At 56.9% G+C, this 23,719-nt stretch overlaps 1 long non-coding RNA gene across 1 annotated transcript in view; it reads right to left on the bottom strand.

Moving 5' to 3' along the window:
- Positions 1 to 23,719, bottom strand: part of LOC110255791 — a 102,282-nt gene that overhangs the window by 5,607 nt on the left and 72,956 nt on the right. Inside the window, exon 2 of the long non-coding RNA XR_002336604.1 lies at positions 20,177 to 20,326. This is a non-coding gene — a long non-coding RNA (uncharacterized LOC110255791). The remainder of the gene's footprint in view (positions 1 to 20,176; positions 20,327 to 23,719) is intronic.

The following is a 23,719-nucleotide window of genomic DNA, read 5'->3' as shown; positions in this document are numbered from 1 at the left end:
TGATCGGGAAACGCACATCAGGGCTTCGGGCACTCAGCTGTCCGTTGGGTCCCTGGAGTTTGTCTTCCTCTGTTGTTACTGAATTCAGGCACATGGCTTGTGAGTGTCCTCACAATCTGAGAATGTGTCCCCACAAGACCAAAATAAATGAGGAATCACTGATTCGGCTGTTGGTCCCCGAGACAACGGGATGCAGAAGTGGGGGTTCAGGGCGGAAAAGCCCAGGCGTTTTCCAGCGCAGGACCCACAGGCCAGGCCCAGTGCTTCCCCCTGCAAAGACCTCCCAGCAGCGCTCCTGGAAGGGCTCTCTGAGGGGACGCAGAGGAATCACAGCAGCCAAGCCCAGGTGGAGCCCCGACTCTGAAACAGCCCGATCTGGTGGCGGAGTCAAACACGAGAGGCTTGGACCTCGAGGGGTCACGGTGCTGAATGGCCCGTGGGCTCTTCGGCCAGGATCCCTAGAACCCTGTGGACGCGGGGAACTCGGATGCCTCCCCAGACGAAGTATAACCTAACCCCGCGGGAAGCCTGGGCCCCGCTGGACGCCAGGGCTGGCTTACGAACACAGGCCCTGACACAGCCACCAGCGAGCACCAGGAGAAGCCACCGCCTGCTGGGCAAGCTTCCCCAACGGTCAATAGAAGTGGCGTTTGCTCTGCTGATCCCACAGTGAAGTGAGAAAAAAGGAACTGTCCTGAGTTCATTAGAAGGAAGCTATTCGAAGATCTAAAAATAAAAAATACTCTTTCACTGTGTACAACACATTACAAATGATAGTTGTTCAGGTTTTAAAATAAGCCCGTGACCTGAGATCCCTCCTTGCTTGGGAAACGCCTTGGGATTTTCAGTGTGTCCATCTGTGCGCGTGTGTGTGTGTGTGCAATTGTGTGTGAGCAGATGTGTGCGTTGTGTGTGTGTGGGGGGGTGCTTCTAAGAGTCTCCGTTTTCCTTCCTGCAGAAGCGTCGACAGCTGAAAACTGTCCAGGTTGTTGAGGGGTGAGCATCATCCCCAGAATGCCAAGAAAACAGCTTTTTTCTAGCAAGAGGGGTCAGGAGAGCCTGAGAAGCGGGCAGGCTCCTGGACTCAGGCTGCAGCGTGAGAGGGAAAGGCGGGGCCCCAAGGAAAGCATCCCTCCCACGGAGGCTTGTCCTCGCACACCTGTCACCTGTCACCTGTCAGAGCTCCCCGAGGGCCCCAGGGTTTGGAGAGCATCGTACATCCCTTCCTGAGACCCCAGGCTCGAAAGATGGGGGGCTCCCTCTGCCCTCATCTGGGAAGGCCCGGGCTTTTCCAGACACTGGCTACACTTTCTTTTCCAAAACATGGGGTTCTGGACCTGGAGCAGCTGTGATCAGTAAACAGATGAAAACTCCTTCAGAGGAAAAAAGGTGCAGAAGCTGGGGCTGCCCCCCAGCACTGGAGACGAAGGGAAGTTGAGGGGAGAGAAAGGGGGTTGGCGGGGCTGCTGAGCCGTAGCAGTGACGTGGGGCCGGAGTGTCCCTGACTGGAAACGCCTGCTCTCCTTCCCGGAATGAGAGGCACCCTCGCCTCCCTCGCTGGGCGCTGAACACGCGCGCCACCAACGCCCGTTTCATCGCGGGGGGGTTGCTGTCTGCCTGAAAGTGCCGGGGCCCCCGTGTGGCCTGGGAACCTCAGCAAACATCCAAACCCACCTGCTCTTCCTCGGGCACAGTGTCCGACGCGCTCAGGAGGACAGACCTCCCCGGAGCACCTGCCATGTCGAGATGGACCCCGAGCCTTTCGGATGCTTTCAATCCTAGAGTCGCATCAGCGCTGCCTCCAACCACACAGCCCCGCAGATGCCCTGCCTCCTTCCCAACACAGAGCCTCCTGCCTCCCTTTGCTGACAATGGTTTAAACTGGAGGCATTCCCGTCGTGGCTCAGCGGTAACGAACCTGACGAGTCTCCATGAGGATGTGGGTTTGATCCCTGGCCTTGCTCAGCGGGTTAAGGATCTGGCGTTGCCTGAGCTGTGGTGTAGGTCGAAGATGCAGCTCGAACCCTGTGTTGCTGTGGCTGTGGTGTAGGCCAGTGGCTATAGCTCCAATGTGACCCCTAGCCTGGGAACCTCCATATGCCCCAGGTGTGGCCCCAAATAGACCAAAAAAAAAAAAAAAAAAAATTCCAGTTTGTTCCAAATTAGCCTTCTCTCAATTTTAGTAAATTTTTCCCATTTTTAAAAGTTTTACTGAAGTGTAATTGACTTACAAAATTGCCATAACTTCTGCTGCACAACAAAGTGATTCAGTAACACACGTACACACATCCATCCTTTTTTCTCCCCGCCCCGTCCGGGGGTCCTTTGTAGGGACCCCATGTTGACATTCCAGGTTCCCCATCAATGGGTCCTGTTCTCCCCTATTTTCCCACGTCTTGGGCACCTATTGTTCATGGCCATAAACTTTCAACCACCCCTGCCGTGCTACATACCTGAGGAAGCCCATGTGAGAAACCAGAATACTTTTCTTTCAGAGACCTAACTATCTATTATTTGTAGGAATGTGTGAAATCTTAGGTGAGCAGCCGTGAGAATAAGACCTAATTGAGGAACTGGGCTCTCCCAGTAAATCTCACTGTTGCCAACATCCTCCAACAGCAATTCTTTGTAAACATTTCTTCAAAACCATCCTGTTGAATAAAAGTACTAAGTTCCCAGCACCCGTGCAGAGTATGACCCTGCAAGTGCAAAACGATCCACGCCGAATTTGCAAAAGTATAAACGTACAGAGGTTTCAGCGACAAACCTTGAATTGTGGTTATTTCTAGGCTCAATCTCATATGAAGAACTCATGTTGCATAAAGCCCGGACCTAAAAGGGCTTATCTGTATTGGCAAAGCGTTCTTGGTTAAGCTGCAGAGTAGCTAGAAGAGAGAGAAGTGCATCATTTTTGTATTTGTTTCTAAGTGTGAAGCTTATCATAACATATATGGGTAAGAAAAATAAATCAAATATCACAAAGCTATCCAGATAAGGGGGAAATGTGTTGATTGTGACGGCCGAAAGCAATTGTGTGTATCTTGTTAGAGCTTGGGATGATAGATCTTGGAAGAATCAATAAAAAGAATTTCAGGAATAAATAGAGGAAAATGCTGTTCACTAAAAGAAAAAAAAACTGGACATTTTTGATATTGCAACAAGCATTTCCTTGGCCACCGAGTGTTACTGGAGTATAAAAGATGCACAAAAATTTACAATCGGCAATGATAAAGCCACAGAGACCACCACCAAAGTTGCAGGCCCCCCATTTTTCAAAGCGCATCATGTGAGCTGGACTCATTTTCTGCACCTCGTGTGACCACTTAGCCTCAGGTTCTGAGATGACCTTCCCTGGAAACTGGAGCAAGGATTCGGAAATCAGAGCAGCCCAAATGCGAACCCCAGCTCAGCCTCCTGAGCGGCTCTCTTTGGCCAGCCCGTGGGGCTGGGGGTGCCATTCTGACCCCACAGAATCCAGCTACTTATAGGGCCCCCAGAGCCCCAGCATGGCCCCAGCCTGGTTTGTTTAGCTGCAAACAGATCACCTGAAGAAAGCAGCAGAGTCCTGGAACAGGAGAGGTGTGAAGTACCCTGGCCCACCCTGCGGGCGGATAACTCGTGCCCCCGTTCAGGGCCACCCTGAGGCCCTGATGCCGCAATGTCCCCATGCTGAGGGGCCTGCCTGCCTAAAGTACATCAGTCACTCTGAGGCTTAATGTCGCTTCTTCTCACCTGCCCAGCGTCGTCGTATTTAGCAAATACAAGTCAGCCGAATTTGAAATTCAGATAAGCAATGGAGAATTCTTCAGCATAAGTGTAACCCACGCAGTCTTTGGGACACATGTATACTCAGCAAGGATCTCCTCTTTATCTGAAAACCAGGGTAACTGGGTATCTATCCTACCTTGTCTCTGGCAACCCTCCACCTGACACGTGCACTAGCTTATGAGCCTCGCAGTGTTGGAAAGAAGCTAGATGCATCTCCAACAGTGAGGCCCATCCACATAAAAATACACAAACCAACTGAAAAATGAAGCACTTAATCACTGCCCTTCAATCTGAAGAGTGTGGCACAGTCACAGTAGCAGCTGCTCCGTAAGAAGCACTCGGTGTCAAACTTTATTTCCATAAATAAACGGAATAATTTATAAGGCAGAGGCTGTGATCCCCACTTTATGGTGGTGACGCCTTGATCGGCACTGGCCTGAAAGCTACCCTCTGAACTTGGGACTCCTAGTTCAGCCCTGGACGCAGGGCTTTAGGGCATGTTGGGACCACAGCTGACCAGTCACCACTCTGGGAACCAGACTCCACAGCACTGGTGAAGGTGGTGGTGACGTCATGATGGTTCATGTGTGACGTGGGCTCAGGGCCACCCAGACACGTGACAGCCCAGAGAGCCCACACCTTGGGGGACTCGGCGTGGGTTCACTTTCCTTCTCGACCCTGTGGGCCTTCTTTCCAGCCCTTCTTTCCAGACCAAGCAAATAGTACCAACATCCGAGCCCCTTGGGGTCGCGGCCATTTTTGTCCTGAGCAGGGTAACTCGGACTCTTGGGAAGAAGGAGAGCAACCTCTGTCTCCAGCCGCCCCACTGCTGACCACAGCACAGAGAGCCCCGGCCCACAGCACGGGGAGGTCAACCCAGAGCGAGGGTGCAGGGAAATCAGTGTCCCCTCCCTGGGGACAGCCTGGTGTGGGACCCCACCCGGCAGGCCGGGGGACGCAACAGCACACAATGTCACCCATGCAGGGCCTGGCCCGACGCTCCACCTCATCTGACATCTAACGGCCAATCCCCAGGCGAGGAGGCGCTGCGGTCCCTGACGCCGAGGGGTAAGTGTGGGCCTGGCTGCCTTGCCCGAGTCCAGCTGGGCAGCGTCTGAGCAGGGCAGCTGGTGGCCCTCCCAGCCCACTGAGCACACTTCGGGCCAGGCCTGGCTCGGCCACCTTGTGTCAGCCTGGCCCTTCACAGAAGGCGACATTTGTGCCATGAGGTGACATCTTTGCAAAACACCAGAAGGCTTCTGCCTGGCCGGGGTCGGGCTCAGCAGGCCTGGCCGGCGTGGCTTCTGTGGCCGCAGCGCCGTCTAAGTGGAAAAGGGGAAGGCACAGGGACGGCGCAGCCAAAAAAGGACAACAACGAGGCCCAGTCCTTCTCCCTGTTTAGAGCAGCCCTGGCTCCACGCAACCGCAGGGTCGAGGAAGCGCGGCTGAAGCCTGGTCCTTGGCAGCCAAGCAGGCCGGCGGGAGAGGCGAACACGGGGCAGCTCAGGGACCACGGGTGGCCGAGGCCCCGCAGACACTCACAGGCCCTGGAGGCCTGTCACTTTCACTCTGTGCAGGAACGCACTCCGTGGGATGTGAGCTCGGCACCGTGAACTTGGAAGCTCTCAAGGTCAAGCTCCACCTGCAGACGCCCCTCTGTCTCACCTCCCTCTGGGAAAGCCCCCTGCCCTGCCATCTGAGGGGACCCCCGCTCAGCCACTGCGCCCTGCCCGGGGCTGCAGCCTCGGAACGTGTCTGACGTATAAAAGAAGAAGAAGAGCGTGCGTCCTCCCGGGCACCCAGGCAGATGAACTCCCCTGGACGACACGGGGGTTGGGGCACTGTCTCCCAGCACCTGTGCCACGAGCCGCTGCGGGCGGGCTGCCCACGGGCTCCGGCTGGCTGCCCGCTGCGGGCCCAGGACTGGGCACGCAGGAAAGAGCGGGCGGGGGACGTGCCCAGGCCTTCCCGCCAGCTCGCCAGCTCAGGGGGCTTCCGACGTCGAGGCCGCGGCCGCAGGCCTCACCCTTCCCCGTGACGACCTAAGACCAAAGGTCTACGCCGCCCCTCGCTGCCTAAGAGGAGGGAGAAGAGGATGTAGGCGATTCTTTCTCTCGTGGCCAAGGACGTGGCGTCCGGGAAGGGGTCCGTGTAGGTGGTGAAAGAAATGCCTATTTTTATGACTGAGAACATGGCAGGAATCACTTTATTGATGCTCCGTCCCTCAGTCCTGTATTAAAAATTAACTTTCTCCGACATGAGCGTCTGCCTCCAAACTTAGCCGTGTCGGAGTACGTCATTTTTCTCCTCTCATCATAGACAGTCTGAGAACACGTTCCTTCTGCGGAATAAGAAATGAGATGAAATCACGGCAAAACGCGTAGTTTCCAGAAGTCCACACTCATCTTTGGACGGTATGTTCTTTTCTGCCAGAGCAGCGCTAATGTTTCAGTGAGGCCGGCTCTTGAGGCTTCCCCCCTTCACCTCAGCGTACGGTGGGAAACTAACGGTCTCAGCAGCAACTACAGAAAAATCCAACAGAATATTCTACGCAAGAACATGAAGAGTTCTTCCCAGGGTCTGAAACACGCCCTCACGGAGGAGGGCACAGCGCCAAGGCCCATGACGCTGAGGGTTCTGTCTGTCTGTGGCGGGAGGAAGAAGGAGAAGGTTCTGGGGTGTGTCTTCAAGGGCCTGCGGGACCAGGGAACGGGCTGGAAGTGGACCAGCGGGCCGGTGAAGACACAGGCGTGACAGGAAAGGGCACACGCTCTCCGGAGGGACATTCCAGGCCCGGAGTCGGGCTTCCGGACCCCGCGTGGAGAGAAAACTCTGCAGTGTGTGTAAAAGCCTTAAGCCTGCAGAATGATGGCTAGATGTGGGAATGCCTTCATCACTCGTCACTTTGCCTCCGTCACTCCAGGACGGCATGTCCTTCCAGACGCTTCTAAGAAGCTGAAAGAAAGCCAGATCTGGTTAAAGACGGCGCAGTGGGGCTCTGGCCTGGGAATAAGAGGATTCAGGACTTAGATTTGCACAGCTACCCCGACACCATCAGGCACAGCGGGTGCCCCGAGGCTTCCCAGCCTTCCCAGCGCCTGCCACGTGTGTCACCGCAGGAGTAAGTGAGCTGAGAGCCGTAAAAGGCTTCCGCTTCCTGGAAGACAGAAAGCACTCAGAAAGCAGCATCCGTGGGCTCGTTCTTTGGTCGATCTGTACTTCACACCTCAACCCAGTCTGTCTTCACCTGCCCAGTTTATGCAGAAGGAAGCAAGGATGGTGGTGGCTCTGGCGCTAAGCGAGGTGGCATCTGAGGACGTGCTGACCCCCAGGCGGCAGGACTGGGGCCTCGCTGAGCGCCTCACCAAGCAGGACTCAGCGCCGGGGCTTCTGGTTTTCGGCCTGGGACCCTCGCCGATGGGTTCTTCTGACGTTTAAAGGTAGGACCGGAGAACATAAACTTTCGCTGAGCTTCTTTACCGAGCAAAGGAACCCTGACGGGAGGCCCGGGTTAGCTCTCACGCGGCAGATGTTCACGACGTAGCAGGTCCCCCCGGCACCCCATCTGTCGTGGCGGCTAAGTCAGTGCCCCCCGGCTCCCTGCCTGTCGTGGCCGCTAAGTCGGCCTGAGCCGCGGGGACGTCCGGAAGGCTGGATGGCGTCAATCTGGTCCCCGGCGCGTGTGGCCTTGCTTTCGATGCTGTCACTTCGGATGGAGCCAGTTACGCCCAAACCCAGGGAAACTGGGCAGAGACGCTCATCTGTCTGTTAAGAGACCAGCTCAGTGCCACACACCCACATCCCACACGGCTTCCACCTGCCGCAGAGAAGCCGTCCAGAGGGCGGCATCGAGGCCCCGGCCCCACCAGGGAGAGGGTTTCAGAGCAGCGTCCGCAGCTTTATCTCCCGGCAGGCACTGGCTACAGACCCTCACGCAGGGGGCTGTTCCCCCCGACCAGCCGCTGAGAGAACCAGGGGTCTGACTTTCTGTCCTTCGCTCGGTCTCCTTGGACGCTGAAGGACCACTTCTAGGGGCTGCTCTGCTGCACATAAGGCCCATGGTGGGAGAAAAATGAACAAGGGAGTCCTCCAGTCTTTAAAGAAAATCAATATATGTAAGTTTATTAAAATGGTGAAAACACTAAACAATTTTTTTTTTTTTTGTCTTTTTGCCTTTTCTAGGGCCACTTCCCACGGCATATAGAGATTGCCAGGCCAGGGGCCGAATCGGAGCTGTAGCCACTGGCCTACGCCAGAGCCACAGCAATGCGGGATCCGAGCTGCGTCTGTGACCTCCACCACAGCCACAGCAACGCTGGACCCTTAACCCACTGAGCAAGGCCAGGGATCGAACCCGCAACCTCATGGTTCCTAGTCGGATTCGTTAACCACTGAGCCACGACAGGAACTCCCAACAATTTCTTGAAATGAGAGAAATACTCTATTTTTTTGGTGTTGTCACCACCACAGCCCAGGTTCAGACTCTGGCCTGGACGCTTCCACATGCTGCAGGCACAGCCAAAACCAAAACACAATATCCCCGGGACAGGATTTTAAGACCCAGAGGGAAAGCTCACTCCACAAGGTACAGAAGTTAAAAGCCACAGCATGAAGATTGCTGGGAAAGCCACCAAAAATGACATCCAGACCCCAAATTGATGCAGGTATTGGAAGGGCACTGCCCGCAGTCTGGGAAGACGTCAGGGCTCGCCGCCCGCCCGGGGGCCCTGTCTGCAGGGGCAGCGCCGTCACTCCTTTGGAACCTCTGACTGCCGCTGCCAGGGATGCCTCCGTCTCCCGTGGTCGCCAGCGAGGCGAGGCTTCCCGTGACCCAGGTCCTCAGGAATCTGCATTTCAGGTCTTCCATTTACAAAACAGCTCGACTACTACGCTCAAAATCCCAGGACTCCCGGGTCACACTTGAAAAAGCAGGAGTTGCTCAGTCTTCCTTTTGCTCCTGGATAAAAATAGTCCAGCAAGTTACTGCAGCGGAGGAGGAAGAAAAGGTATCCACGCCATCAGCTGCGTTAGGACTGTGGTGACAAAGTCAGCGTGGGCTGTGCTGTGACCCCTGTGAGCTCCCGGCGTCCACACAGCCGCCCGGCCGCTGCCCACGCCCACCCGCTGCCCACGCCCACCAGCTCCGCCCAGGGGCCTTCCTGCCATCTCTGGACCCGGGCTCTCCTGCGGGCAGACTTCGTCCTCCCACCTGGCAGGCGAAGGGGCCCGAGGACCAGGAGGACCGCCACCTGCCCCGTTCACACCCATCTGATGCCAGTCCCTGCAGGTGACACCAGTTGGCACCTGATACACCCCCCCGGGGTGGGAGGTGAGTTTCACACAGACGGAAATATCCGGGAGCAGCAGGAAACTTGTTCTAAGGACCCTTCCTCACTCACGCCCCAAGCGAAACCTGTCTCCCACCTAAAGCTCAATTTCACGAAGCGAGGGCGGAGTATCACAGACCGCGCGCGGGTGGAAGAGAAGCAGGTGCTTTTCTCTAGTTTTGGTGACGAGGGCTCATCTTCTCCAGGGACAACCCTGGGGCTGCGCTCAGGTAAAGAAGGGGCAAGCCGCAGTTATCCCCAAAGAACTGGCCCGAAACAGCAGCTCACGTGCTTGAGGGGAAGAAATTAAACATCCTAAAGACGGCCTCTGCCGCCTGCAAGAAAAGCACAGCGCTGGTGAACGAGCTAAAATGTTCAGCGCAGCACTCAGTGGGTTGCCATCTGGGGAAAATGAGAAGACTTCTGACCTAAAACGCAAGCGGACCCGTGCCGGCATCGTCTCCGAAATCCGCGCTTGCTCCTGATTTGACGGTGGTGGCCCGCGAGGGGGGACAGAGCGCGAGCTTGCGGGGACGGGGGCATGAGGACCCGTCAGGGAATAGCAGCGAGACCGGCCAGTGCTCGGTGGGGAGGAGCGGGGGGCCCAGGGCCACGGTTCCAGCGGACCTGCTGCCCAGTCCGGCTTGGTTCCCAGTGACAGGAAAACTCGGAGTCCCTGCCACTGACCCTGACCGTCCCTCAGGCCCTCAGGGCCGAGCACTCAGCGCGGACTCTCTGTGCCAAACCGGTGGCCACCAGGTGGGCAGATGATTCTGGGGCTGAGAAGGGAAGGTGCCCAGGGCCCGGGGGACAGAAGGCTCGGTGGCCTGCAGGAAACAAAGAGCAGCAAGTCCGGAGACAGACCTGGAGTTTGGATCCAGGCTCTGCTCCTGGCCCTGGAGCGGCTGAGTCCCGTGTTAGGAGGGAACTAAAGAGCAGAGCATTGACCCAGCTCACGGGACAAATCAGAGCCTTGGTCCTTGGTGCCCTCATCACCAGAGCTGAAAAGCCACTGTCACCACCATGGTGAGACCTGTCATTACGGAGACACACAGCCCAGCACTGCCACCCACCACCCACCCTGGGTGAGCAACCAGAAGAGAAAAGCCCATTTCGTGGAGCTCCCTGGTGGCACCATGGGTTAAGGACCTGGTGGTATCACTGCTGTAGCATCGGTTTGATCCCTGACCCAGGAACTTCTGCATGCCATGGGCGAGGCAGAAAAATAAAAAATGAAAAGTTCCTTTTCACCTAGTCTCCTCAAGCCTCCATGACAGGGCCTGGCCCAGGGCCCAGCTGTGCTCCCACCCGCAGGGGCCCGTGGGAAAAGCTGGGCCAGGTGTGCAGACCGAGGGTCCAACGCAGCCACTCAAGAGGGAGCTCCTCATCACCACATACAGGCCCTCGGCTTCGCAGCCCCGCAGCCGCTTCCCGGCCCCGCAGCCGCTTCCCGGCCCCGCAGCCCTGCAGCCGCGCCCCGGGAAGGACGTCGCAGGAACCAGGGTGGCATGAGTGGAACCCCCGCAAAAACTCGGAAGGACCCCCCGACTCCTACCTAAGAAACAAACAAATTCATCTTTTTGTAAAACAAAGGATTCCTGGAGAATAACGTATCTGCTGGGTTTTATGTGTTGGGGATTTAAGGACTTTGGTTTTTTACTAAGTACTCTGAATATTGAAAATACTAATTCAGGGCTGCCTGTTTTTTCATTGAGGGTGAAAATAAGACTTTCTGGAAGAGACGATCGAGGTGGGTTAGCTGACCAGAAAAGACTGCTCCTGTGACTTTGTCCCACCCAGATTAAGTCCAGTATATAATAAATGACCCAGAGAAAGGGGGCCTTAAAAGATGCTTGTCCGGGCCACTGAACACTAATATCCAGGGACTATAAGAACGTGTTCAGCCTCGACCTTGAGTAGCGACCCTGCTTTTGCCCCATGGGTCTACTTTCTCATTAAGCCCGCGTGGCATGTGTCCTCACAAGGCAGGAGCACCTCTCAGGCCCGCGGGGGTCACACGGCCGCCCCATCTTCCAAGACGGCCCTGCAGAGGCTCACGGCCCAGGAGGGTCAGAGACCAGCCGGGCACCGTCAACCCTGGAGATGGAAGAGGGCGCCCCCCAGACACTCCCCAGCCCCCGTCTCAGTCGGCCTCGCTAACACCCGAAGCCTTTGTTGATCTCCCCAAAGAGCCGGCCTCCGCCTTCGGCCTCTCCCCGCGCTCCGTCCGTCTGCGGGCTCTGGGCCGCCTCTGCGCCCTCCCCGGGGTCCCTCGCGCAGGCAGGCCTTCGTGTGCGGTGCCGCCTCCTTCCTGGTGCGCGTGTATACGGCGGCAGGGGCTTGGGTGGGCTGTGCTGACGCCTCCCTTTTAACCGTGAAAATGGCCAACGGTGCTGGGAACGGACAGCGCGAGGGAGGACGGCGGTCCTCGGCTGTGCTCTGCCCTGAGCTAGAACTGACCCGGAAAAGGTGAAGCTGCTCTTAAACTGGGCTCTTCCCTTGCCGACAAGAGAAGCTGTTTTTGCTGAGGAAACTGTGGTCCAGACAGGAGGCCCCCGGTGGAGTCTCCCCAGGGGAGCGGATCGACGCAAAAAGCAGCAGGCGAAGGGGTCGGTCCCGCAGAGAAAGACAGACACCCCCGCTGATGGGGGGCGTCTAATAAAAAATGACCCCGAACAGAAAGAGACCCAAGGATTCTGAAACCAAGCTTACGGTCACCAAAGCGGACACGTGGGGAGGCTGCAATGGGCAGATACACCCTGCTCTGCACACACTGGCGACAAGGACCTGCCGTACAGCCCGGGGAACCCAGCACAGTCTGTGCCGCCGGTGTGGGAAGAGAATCTGGAAAGGGACAGGTGTGTGCAAGCGAACAGCACACTGTGAGCCGACTCTGCGCCCATGAAACTAAGAAGAAAATCACGCAGACGTGAGAAGCGCAGGCAAACTCTACCCGCGAAGATCAGGGCAGCCGCCCGCAGGTGAACTTCAGGACAAGGGTCTGTGCGGCTGGAGGGGACGGTCCGTAGGGACCGGGCGTCTCCGGGCGGCATCCTCTGTTCCATCACCCGGGCCGGGCCCCCTGCGCATGTCACGGGGTCGGGTCACCAGCATCCTCACGCAAGGCCACCTCTCCCTGCGGCCGGCCTCCCTCGGCGGCCAGTGTGGGGAGCTGGCCACACTTCAAGGCCTGCCCGCCCCCTGCTCCCACCACCCGGGTGTGGTCTGGGACCCGGGGTCTCGCAGGCACCGTGGGCCCGCACGGAACAGAGGCGCTGGCCTCCCCAGGAGACAGAAAGCTGCGGGCCCGGCCTCCCACGGTTGGGAATGACCCTTCCCAGCACAGCACGGCTCAGCCCAGGAAAGGCCCCAGGTGATTCCAGCTGGCGGCTCGCAGTGCCCCCGCCAGGCCCTTGCTTTAGATCGAGCTCTGCGTTACCCAACAGCTGCCCCTGCTCGTCCAGGGAGAGGTGGCCGCCTTCCACGGCGGGTGAGGTCACTCCTGCTCTTATGCGCCGTTGCAGCGAGTTTCAGAACCTTCTGGCATGAAAAGCATCTCATAATACATCATGACTTATGTCCAACAATAGCCGGAGGGGGCGCGGGGGGTGCTCGGGCCCCTCCCCTCACCGTGAAAGGCGATAAGCAGCCAGGAACAGCTTGTGACAGGTCCCCACTCTCACCAGCTGATTGGCGCACAGCTGAGAATGTGGCTTTAATGGTGAAACAAATCTCAAGGTAATTTCTGGAAATGCGTATCTGATGGGCCGAGGCTGAACAATGGTCCACAAACTGAGTTTCTGGAACAATGGGAACCAGCGCGGGAAGCACCAGGTTTTTCGGGCTCTGGGTGTTGTGGTCACCACGCGCTGCTGCGCCCCAGCGACGGTGGAAACCAAATTCTTTCTCCCAGAAAGCTGCCCCTAAAAGGCCGAGGGTGGGTACATTCAAACCAAACCAAAGCTACGCATTTCCTAATCATATTCCCACTTTGAGAGCTCATCTCTTCAAGCGGGATAAAATTATTCCCCAGGCAGCGGCCCAGTTGTCGCCCCAGTGTTTTACAAATAGGACGAGTGCAGCAGACAGAAGCTGGGATGCACGCAGACCCTGGCCGCGTCAGAGAGAACCTCAGAGCAGCCCTGCCCAGGGCCAAGGTCAAGGGTCACACTTTCAGGCAAAACGGCTCCTCAGTGTCGCGTGTAATAAATTCTCAGGGTTAGCCTGATTCAAAATTTCATCGTGAAGCAGAAAGGAAAAGGAAAAAAAGGATAAAAATGGACCAAAAAAAAAATATATATATATATACAGTCAAATGAAGCCTATTTGTTGACCAAATGCAACTCAAACTCTTTGTTAGAAATAAATAGAAAACACCAGGACGACAGGCCATTTCCTTCTGCTGAGGTCGGTGGCTCACCCGCCAGTGCGTCCTAACTGTGACCTTGGGGAATCCGTCACCCACAGGCACGTTCCTCACAGCACAAACCTGCGAAGTGGTCTGAAGTGGTTGTTGACTACCACATGACCCAGCAATCCCACTCTTGGGCACATATCCGGACAAAACTTTCCTTGAAAAAGACACATGCACCCGCATGTTCACTGCAGCCCTATTCACAACAGCCAAGACATGGGAACAACCCAAAAGTCCATGAACGGACGACTGGATTGGGAAGACGTGGTACATATACACAATGGAATACGACTCAGCCATAAAAAAGAACAAAGTAATGCCATTTGCAGTAACATGGACCGAACTAGAGACTCTCCTACTGAGTGAAATCAGTCAGAAAGAGAAGAACAAATACCATATGATATCACTTCTATCTGGAATCTAATATATGGCACAAATGAACCTTTCCACAGGAAAGAAACTCATGGACTTGGAGGCATGGATTTATAGTTGCCAAGGGGAAGGGGGAGGGAGTGGGATGGACTGGGAACTTGGGGTTGATAGATGCAGACTCCTGCCTTTGGAATGGATGAGCAATGAGATGCTGCTGTGGAGCGCTGGGAACTCTGTCTGGTCCCTTGTGGTGGAGCATGACAATGTGAGAAAACAGAATGTATACATGTATGTGTGACTTGGTCACCTTGCTGTACAGTAGAAAATTGACAGAACACTGTAAAACAGGTGTAATGGAAAAAATAAAAATCATTATATAAAAAATTAACTAAAAAAAAAAAGCAAATGTCTCAGGCCCTTCAAACCGAGAAGAGGCGCCTATTTTCAAAGGTGGGCCCAGGACTGGGTGGAGGACTGTACCTTCCTTCACCCAGGGAAAGGAGGCAGCCAGACATGGAGCAAACCCTTCCTAGTGCCATGCCAGCTCCAAAGAAGCTGGTTTTGCCTGTCTTCTGAGCCCCCTCCCACATGTCTGTCCGCCTCTGATCCTTAAGCCACAACCCTGAGCCCTGCAAGGGGAGAGTCTGCAAACCGGGTTCCCGCCAACGTGCAAATTTTACCTCTGCTCAGCAAACACGGGGTCTGGGGAGCAGCTTCCGACCACCCCCCACCCCCACGCCGGCCTTGCTCCTGCCTCCTTCCTTCTACAGGGAGCGGCCGGCCTGGCAGGGCTGGGCGTTGCTGTGACCACTGTCCCGTAACCCAGCGAGGTGTGGGCAGGGGGCTGAGAAAGAGGTGGGGCTCGGAATGCAGGAACCAAGGCCAAGACCGCCCTGTGCCTGACCCACCCAGCGGCACAGGGTTCAGATGCAGCAAACCAAGGCCTCTGTGCTCCCCGGGGGGTGGGCAACCCGGGTCCGTTCAGGACACCCTGCTCCCTGCCTGCCACCATGGGGGGTCCTGGATTGCACTCGCTGTGGACCCAGCAGCACCGTTTCCTGCAGGTCCCTCCTCCCCCGCTGTCTTTCCACCCTCCCTCGGTTTGCAGCTCAGCCATCGCCCATGAGTGGCATCCAGGCCTCCACGCTCCCCGTCCCCCAATTGAGGTCCTGGGCATCCAGCCCCATGTCCCCTCCTGGCCGCCACGGCCACGGCCCCTCTGAGCCAGGCAGAGGTGCTTCGACGACACGCACCCTGGGAGGAGGGGGTGCAGGCAGGCCAGGACGCTAAAGCACAGCCTGGTTAACAGGCAGGATCTACGTGATCAGAGGGTGACAGCCGGACCCTGGGTTCGGGAGAGCCCCTGCCAAGGTGGCTGCTACTGTCCACCGCATCCCTGACAGCCCCTCAGTGCACCAGCCTTCCAGTCCTGAGCGCCCCTGCCCCCCCACCCCACAAAGCCCACAGCGCCCTCCTGCAGCCTCCACACACACCTGCCCCGCCAGCATCCCGCACGAGAGAATTAGGGAGACTGCAGTGCCCGCTTAATTATACATGAGATCACTTGGGGAAAAAGACACATCCCCAATCAGAAAGAGTGCCCAAGAAAAGCTTCTGTGCATCATACATACACCATTTTCGGAAAGTACTAGCATTGCTCAAACTAAACTGAAAAACAATTCCACAACAACAGCGTCAGAAATAAAATTTTCAAACGGTCTTGCAGGACAGGGCCCCAGACTTAGGCCCCCTTTACCCCTGGAGCTGATGCAGACAGTCACCTGCCTCCAGGAAATGGAGTCAGAAATGCTCGCGGTCACAGACACTGGCCCCGAGTCATAAATTCGCCGTCCCCAGAGGAGTCGCCTGGACCTGCGGCGTCTGGCTGTGGTGACGACGCTCAGACACGTCCAGGCTGTTGTGACCCTGCGTGCCCTGGTCATCTTGCCCCTCTCGGGCTGGGCTAACCCTTGGGCTCTCTCGTTTCTTCCGCAGATCACGCTTCGCTTTCCCAGAGTCAGCCGTGCGCCTCCCCTGCTTCTCCATCGGGCTCGCACTTGACCCAGTGAGACAAGGAAATCCACCACCCTCCTCCTCTGTCTCCAGGACACACGGCTTCTCTGCCTCTGTCCTGTGGCAAGCTTGCTTCTGGGCGGAGGCTGCTTTGTGGGTTCTTGATGGGATGGATTCACTCTATGAAATCACCGCCCTGTGGAATCAGCTCCTGAAACCCCTGGCGTTGGACATAGTGTCTGGGTGGGAGCCTTGGACTGAGATGAGCCACTAGTTCATTCCTGACCATAAAGCTCAGGGATGGGTCTAGGGCCCCTTAGCCACTCTGTTTAGTGTGGGGAATCCTTGAAAATTCTCCGTCACCAGACGTTTAAAATGATACCACTGAACAGCAAGACACCCGGCCACAGCCAGGGTGACAGCAGGAGGACACCTGCAATGAACGCTGCGAGCCATAGGCTTGGGCTTCACTCCGGCCCCACGGAGCTCAGCCGCCACAAGCTCCCTGCTGTGCCGTGTGCTCTGCACCCTTGGCCTCACAGGAGGTCCTCCGAGCCCTGCAGCGTGGATGGGCATGCGGTGGCACCAACAGGACGAGACAGTCAAGAGTCACCTTAAACCAGTGACTCCAAAGGAAAGCTCTGCTGTGTGCGCTGGCATCACCCATAAACCAGCGCCCTCCCCAGGCACGTGGCACAGACGCCCCTTCTCATTGCACACGTGCCCGCGGCACATCCAGCCTCTCGGAACCACCCCTGGCTTTGAATGTTTCCTTTGATGTTTATTTTCGGCGCCTCCTCGCTCAGTGGATGCCCTGGGGGAGAAGCAGCCAGGCTGACCTGCCCTTCCTTTCTTTCACCCCTGGCCTGGATCCGGAACGCCAGGGCCGGGCAAGGGCGGGACCCCACTGGCACTGGGGGTCACACAAGGGCACGGAGAGACCTGATAGCTGGGGGCCGCAGCTTAAGGAGCACGGCCGCCACTGTGAAAGTGGCCAGAGTCCAGCCAAGCCAGCGAGAAAAACTCAGGGCCTCAACCACCAAACACCATCACAGCCCCACCAGCATCAAGGAGGCCTGGCCAGGATCGAGGAGGAAGCTGCCGGCTCCCCAGCTGGAAGCAGAAGAATCTGAAATGGGAACGCTTCCAGGGCATCCTGATGGGCGGCTCCTTCCTGCCCCCACGTGCCGGTCTGGTGATGCCACAGCCAAGCGCCACCATCCTCCACCCCCAGGGCGGTCACCTCGTCCCACTCACTGCACAGTCAGGAGGCAGCGACAACCACCTCCCTCCCCAGCCTGGGTGCCCAGCCTCAGCTCCACCACCACCACTTCTGCTGAGGCGCAGCCACGGGCTTGCGGACCTCAGACGCAAGGCTCCCGACCCCTGGGTGACCTCGCAAGGGACTGACTCTCTGAGCCAGCTTCCTGGGGAGGGGGCTTTCCTTGTTCGTCAGCCAGAGAACCCCAAACCCCAGGTGGAGAAGCGTGATGGGCCTCAGGAGGCTCGGGCGGATGGGTGGGACCTGTTGGCAATTTCCCAGGGCTGGTGAAGAATTCGCCTCCAGAGTCAGACCAGCAGCAACCCAGAAGCCGGGGACAAAGCAGGCCTCACGTGGCGGCAGCTGCGGTCAGTTTCGGCGCAATTCACTTTCAGGAAATCTTTCAGCCTGGAGGGTCTCCGAAGAGTCAGGATTGGAGGCCCAGGTTGGACAGGCCACTGCGCTTCGGGAACGCGGGACAAATGGCTGGAAATTCTGCAGCGGGAAAGGTCTTGTCAGGCAGGCGGGGCCTGCGGTGCGGGGACACAGAGCGGGACAGTCGGGGCAGCTGGAGACGCCTGCGCCACTTGCCTCCCGCGTCATGGGAGGTGGCCTGATGCAGTCAAACCGCGTGCCCCAGATGCCCAGCCACCCAGGGCACCTCATGCAGGACTCCGCTCCACGCCGCCCGGGGCACGGACCCCGCTCTCTGCTAACGTCTGCGCCCCCCCAGGCTGTGGGCTCTCGGGACTGGCTGGTCTTTTCTGCAGGGGGCGACCGGGGCCTGGCGCTGTGCTCAGAAAGGAGCCTTGAACTGACCCAGCAGACACGCTGACCAGCCATCCGCTCCCTGCAGGTGTCTGCTACGCACCCTCCCACAAACAGAGGCCCTGCTGCGTACAAGGAGCTACCCCCGTGACATGAGAAAAACCCACCTCGGGAAAACCTGTTTGAAAGGCGGGAGCGCTCGCCTGGCATACTGTAAGCACGACCACTTCCTCAAGAGCTGTGTCGTTCTAAGCCGGCCCTCGGAGAGGGGCCTCCGCTTTAGCCGGCCTGACACTTCCCGGGGAAACCCCAACGACACCAGTAATAGTAACGAGTCTGCAGAGGGTCCCTCCAGCTCTGTTAGAGAAACCCGGGGCAGACCTCGCACCTGCTGGTCGAAGGCGGAGGCTTCGCAGGCGCTCTAGGAAACCCGCGGCAGGTTCCCCGCAAGGAGAACCCTGCGCCTGGTCCTCTGAGCCTGCTCGTGCTAATTTCTACACGTTTTTCCGGCTGACAGCAGCCCTGGCCTCAGGACGTCTCTGGGGGGCGCTTCCCAAGGCCTTCATCCAGAGCAGCACCTGGACGGGGCAGTCGCCTCACGGGCTGCCGAAGGGGGGCCGCGGGACCCTTGGCATCCTTGAACTGCAACTGTTTTCTGTCACCGTAAAGAGAGAGCTTATCACTTTTTCCAGCAAACCACCCCTCCGTCTCCTGCACAGACGATTACGAAATTGCCAAAGACCACACACTTGGCTTTCTCTGTTTTCACAGTTTTAACGGCATCATCAGAAGGCAGAGGAGCCCGCGAGGAGGGCTTCTCTCCAGCACAGCGTCTGAAGTGGAATTCCATCCGTAGGATGCCATTCTCTGCTGGCCCCTCTCCACAAGCTCCATCTTCTTGTTAAGTGTTTATCATCTCGCTTAAAGAAAAAGGAGAAAAAAAACCCCCAACTGCGTCCAACTGGGAAAGAGCCGTGCTGCCCGTACAGTCATGCTGTCGAATATTCTGGAAATGAACTTGAACGCCCCCAAATTTAGCTCATAATATGAAAGTTCAATTTATGGTAACATTTATCTCCACGTTAATAAGGAATTTGCAAACAAAGATGCTTATCCAGGTCTTTGAAGCTGTGTGCCATGAATCAATCCAGCTATGTACTACTGATACAAGGCAGTTGGTTTTAGCAGAGTTGGCCCAACGTAAGATGTTTCTTTTTTATGTGAAATTATGTTGAGAGAATTTTGAAATGCACACCATCTGAGTCACAGGCACTGGCTTGGAAGCAGGAATTTAGCACAAACATTTTTTAGCGGCAGATCCATGATGTAGAGTTTGTTTTCAAGGGAGAATAAAGTAAGTGTTTCGCTTCCCAAACCGGCCTGACCCACGGCGGGGAGGAGTGACGTGTTGCCGGGCCCTAAGCGTAGGGAGGCCAGGGGGCCTCCTGGGTCGAGTCCTCTGTGGCTGCCGTGCCACCTCCCTCACCCGCCCAGCCCACCCTCTGCCCCTGACCTGCCACCTCCAGGCCGGCAGCCTCCCGCACGGCTCAGCCTCCCGTCCTGGCCTCGCCCTCCCACAAGCGTCCAGGGCGTCATCCACGAGAAGCCCTGAGAGTGTCTGTTCATCTCCAAGGAGCCCCAGTGCCCTGGAATCGAGTGCCCACCACGCAGCATCTCAACGCCTCCGGCGCCCTCCTCATCCTCATCCCGCGACCCTCCCTGCCAGGCGACTTTCCAAACCCGACTCCCACTTCCAGGCTTAATGCTTTACACCATGGGACACCGTCCCCAGCTCTCTGCCTGCCGTTTGCCACTTCTCCCCGGTTCTGGTCCCCGCCGAGGATCCGTGGCCATAACTTGGAATTTATGATCAGTTTTTATTAGCCTGGAACTGTCTACATGCAGCTTGGTCTCCCTCGTAGACAGCCTTGGGTGGGGTCATTTGCCTCTGACCTTCCCCAGAAAGCCGGTCACAGAGGGTCCCTCGGTAAGCAGTCACGGACGGGGACACGCCCTTCAAACCTGGGGGCCGTCCTGGCTGAGGGAAGGACAGTCGTGCAGCCAGTCTCCGAAACACTGTCTCCCGGGCACTGACTTGCACTGGACCTTCAGACGTGCTGCTCTCATCTCATCACTTGTTTGTCCGGAGGGAGGGAGCCCAAGGGGACAGACTGAGGGCGTCTGAGAGCAGCGTGGCCGGCGTGCACCAGAGAGCTGGTTACTACAAATGAAGTTCAAGGCTTTCAGACTCACCCAAAACTGTGCTGGTTCTTCTGCGGCACAGCGACGCCTCTCTATCGAAACCGGCTCCTGGGAGGTTCTGGCAGCCGGCTTGGTGCAGGGCCGGCTTGGTGCAGGGCTGGGTCAGCATTTGGGAAGCCTTCGTAGGTTCCAATCCCGAGTCTGCAAGCAGAGTTTAGGAGAAGGTGGTCAAACGCTGATTCCCCACCATCTCCTCTGTGAGCCTGGGAATATTAAACCCCAGCGCCGTGAGGGGATGGCCTGGGCCCTGGGGTGGCTTGTCCCCTGGGCCTGGGAAGGTAGCGTCACTTCTCCTTCGGGGGGCTCAGCCACTTCAGTACCCGCCCTCCTGGGGGCGCTTTAGGCTGGATGGCAGCCCCGAACCCCAGGTTGGAATGCAACCTGACATGCGCATGCCGGGCAGGGCGGGGGGTGGCGAGGTAGACTCTGCAAACAGGAGGCAGGCTTGGCGCTCGGCCTGCAGAGACCTTTGCGAGGGGCGGACACCCGAGGGTGTGAGAGGAACGAGCTGTGCATCCCTCACTGTAGACATCAGTCTATTACTCTGGAAACCTAGAAAAGTCCGTTAAATGCTGCAACCTGGTCCAAGCTGTGTAGGAGGAGACGAAGAGGAAGGGCCTGTGTGAGCCTGGACCAAGGCGGAGGAGGAGGGACCAGAGTCATGCCGCCCACGCCCAGAGGGGAGGCAGATCACGGCAGGAAAGGGCTGAAACGACGCGGTTTCGGCCACAAAAAAAGAGGCTTTTACATCCACCGCTAAAGTCAGCTGACCAGTCTTCATACACAAACAGGTGCTGCAAATGCCTGCCGATGCCACTGCCTAGAATCTGAGCCCACTGACGACAGTGAGGTACGGGGCTGCTGTGACAGTGACACCCGGAGATAAAGGCCTGAAGGGGGTGGCAGGAGCCCCCAGGCGGGCAGTCCCGCCAACAGGGCCAGCGCCAAGACGGCCTGTTGAACACAGAAAGAGCCGGGGCCTGGGTGTCCTCACCGCGACCTTGGCACGAGCCTGCCCGCCTTCCGCCACGCAGTCAGGTACCGCGGAGCCCCAGACGCCTGGCGCCCCATCTCTGCGCGTCCCCGGCGTCCTGGTCAGCGGGGGTGCACCCCCACCAGACTGGGGGTCATCAGTGGGCTGAGCTCAGCCAAAGACATGCCGCCTAGGCACATCACGGGGCGGGGGGAGCAGGCCGGCGGGAGACCAGACCACGGGAGGTCCCCAACTGCCAGACCCAAGGCCGATCGGTGACGGAGCCCAGCCCCGCAGCGCCCGAGGGCTTAGAAGCGCTTTTCACCTGTTAAAAAGGAGGCTGGCACAGCTCCCAGCCCACAAGCCGCTCGGCAGAACCACGCAGGAGAGAGGGAGGAGAGCATCGTGTCCGACACGACGGCAGGGGAAGTGGAACAAGTCAGAAAGGCATTGCCTTCGCTGGAACCTGACCGGAAAACCAGGATTGACACCCCACAGCCTTCAGGGAAAGTGCCAAGAGCTCCGCGAAGACCTCACCACTTCAGGCCTTGGGGACTGAGGACTGGGGGGGCCGCACAACCCTCGACCCGTCCGTGGCGTAAAACTACAGGAAAATTATTGTGACTCCCCGTGAACGACGTCGAGCCTAATTCCTGAACTGCTGGCTCGGAGTCCTCCTGGAGGAAAAGAGGCAAAGTCTATCATCATCTATGAAGGCCGCGGTAAATCCATAGACACCTGGGAGCCAGTGGAAAGCCCTCCGAGACTCCGAAGAAGGTGGTGCAGAAGAAAGGGAAGGGGACCATCCCCTCCGCGCCCCCACCAGTCACCCGAGCACTCGCCGCGGTTCTCTGCACAGAGCGGAGCAGCTGCTGTCCAGCCGGCGGATGTAAGCGGGAGCGGGTGATGGCGACCCCCCCTCCCCCCGCCAGGAGCCCATCAGGGAGCAAAGCACAAAGGTGAAAATGAGAAAAGATGGGGTGAGCAGGTGTTGAAATAGCCACACAAGATTTCCAGTGTTCCGAGATCACTGCCGGGAGAGCGTCGGAATTGTTGGGAGGGTTTTCACCTTTGCCCAAAGTGACCTCCAACTCTAAACTCGTACTTTCATGACCGTGATTTTTGGGGGAAACAAAAGACCCCATTGTTCCTCCCCCTGCGAACCCTCATTCAAGTCCCAGGGCACACTGAGCGCCTTTCGCTGTTCTTTGGTTTCCAGCACAAAACTCTGGGGCGTCTTCTTCATTGACGGCCAAATGTTTATAAGCCTACCTTTCTGGACAGGTACTTTTTATATGAAATGCCATTGATAGATTTAATTATGTTAAACTTTCTTAACAAAACAGTCCCACTGGCATTGTAAAATACATTGAGTTTGATGTGTTGGCTGAAAACACTTTCATCTGGCCAAGGCCACGTAGTCTGAAGCCTCCAAGAGTCAATTACAGTGTTACCTGAGATGAAGCGGAGAGACACGTGCAGCGCTCGGGACGACACGCCATGCGACACGCTCCGTCTGCAGGTGTGACATCGGACTCTGTCGGCCTGGCATTGTTTCAACACAGCCAAGCTCGGCTGAAGACGACAACAACGAAACAGCACCCAGCGAGAGCAGATTTTTCTTTTAAAAAGAGAAATGATGGGCAATAGTGACAGTGAGCTAAACGGTGACGGCTCTTTGCCTGAGCAGCACAGACATCTTCCTCTTTACAGGAGTAGTTCCAGGGCTACGAGCAGCGAGAAACAAAGCCAGGGCTGGGGAGTAATAATGAAGGTAAAACTAATGATACGTGGATTTTTACATGTGAAAATAATACCGATGACTTTATTTTTCGAATACAGTTAATGGCTATATCCCGGGTCATGCATTTTCCCTCCACAACCAGGGTTTCCCTGGAGAGTGCCTGAGGCCACCTACACCTCTAAGTCAGAGGAAGGGCGGGACCTGGCACTGCAGAGCATCATGCTCAATGCCTACTGGCTGAGGGAATGACTGACTTCATCATGCTCACTGCCTATTGGCTGAAGGAATGACTGACTCATCGTGCTCAATGCCTATTGGCTGAAGGAGTGACTGACTTCATCGTGCTCAATGCCTATTGGCCGAAGGAGTGACTGACTTCATCGTGCTCAATGCCTATTGGCTGAAGGAATGACTGACTTCATCGTGCTCAATGCCTATTGGCTGAAGGAATGACTGACTTCATTGTGCTCAATGCATATTGGCTGAAGGAGTGACTGACTTCATCATGCTCAATGCTTATTGCCTAAAGGAATGACTGACCATCATGCTTAATGCATATTGGCTGAAGGAATGACTGAATTCTCCCCTCTTTCTCCTGGGCCAAAAGGATGGATCTTTGCAGAGGCATGAGCCTGCAAACCAGACAAGTGGTTGAGCTGCAGTTCTAGACCCTAATCATCAAGCAGCAAAAAATCACTCTCACTATGAAAACGGAACCTATGATCTTAATCCTATTGAGGTGTCCGCCCTGCCGGGCAAGGACCCTCAGGGCACATAGTGATGACCAGCTGCATCCGCGGATGGAAGTCCATCCTAA

This window comes from Sus scrofa, chromosome 11 (genome assembly GCF_000003025.6).
Source record: "Sus scrofa isolate TJ Tabasco breed Duroc chromosome 11, Sscrofa11.1, whole genome shotgun sequence".
In the NCBI taxonomy this organism is placed as follows: domain Eukaryota; kingdom Metazoa; phylum Chordata; class Mammalia; order Artiodactyla; family Suidae; genus Sus; species Sus scrofa.
Note: the sequence above shows the minus strand (reverse complement) of the source record. Positions and strands in the feature narration are given on the sequence as shown.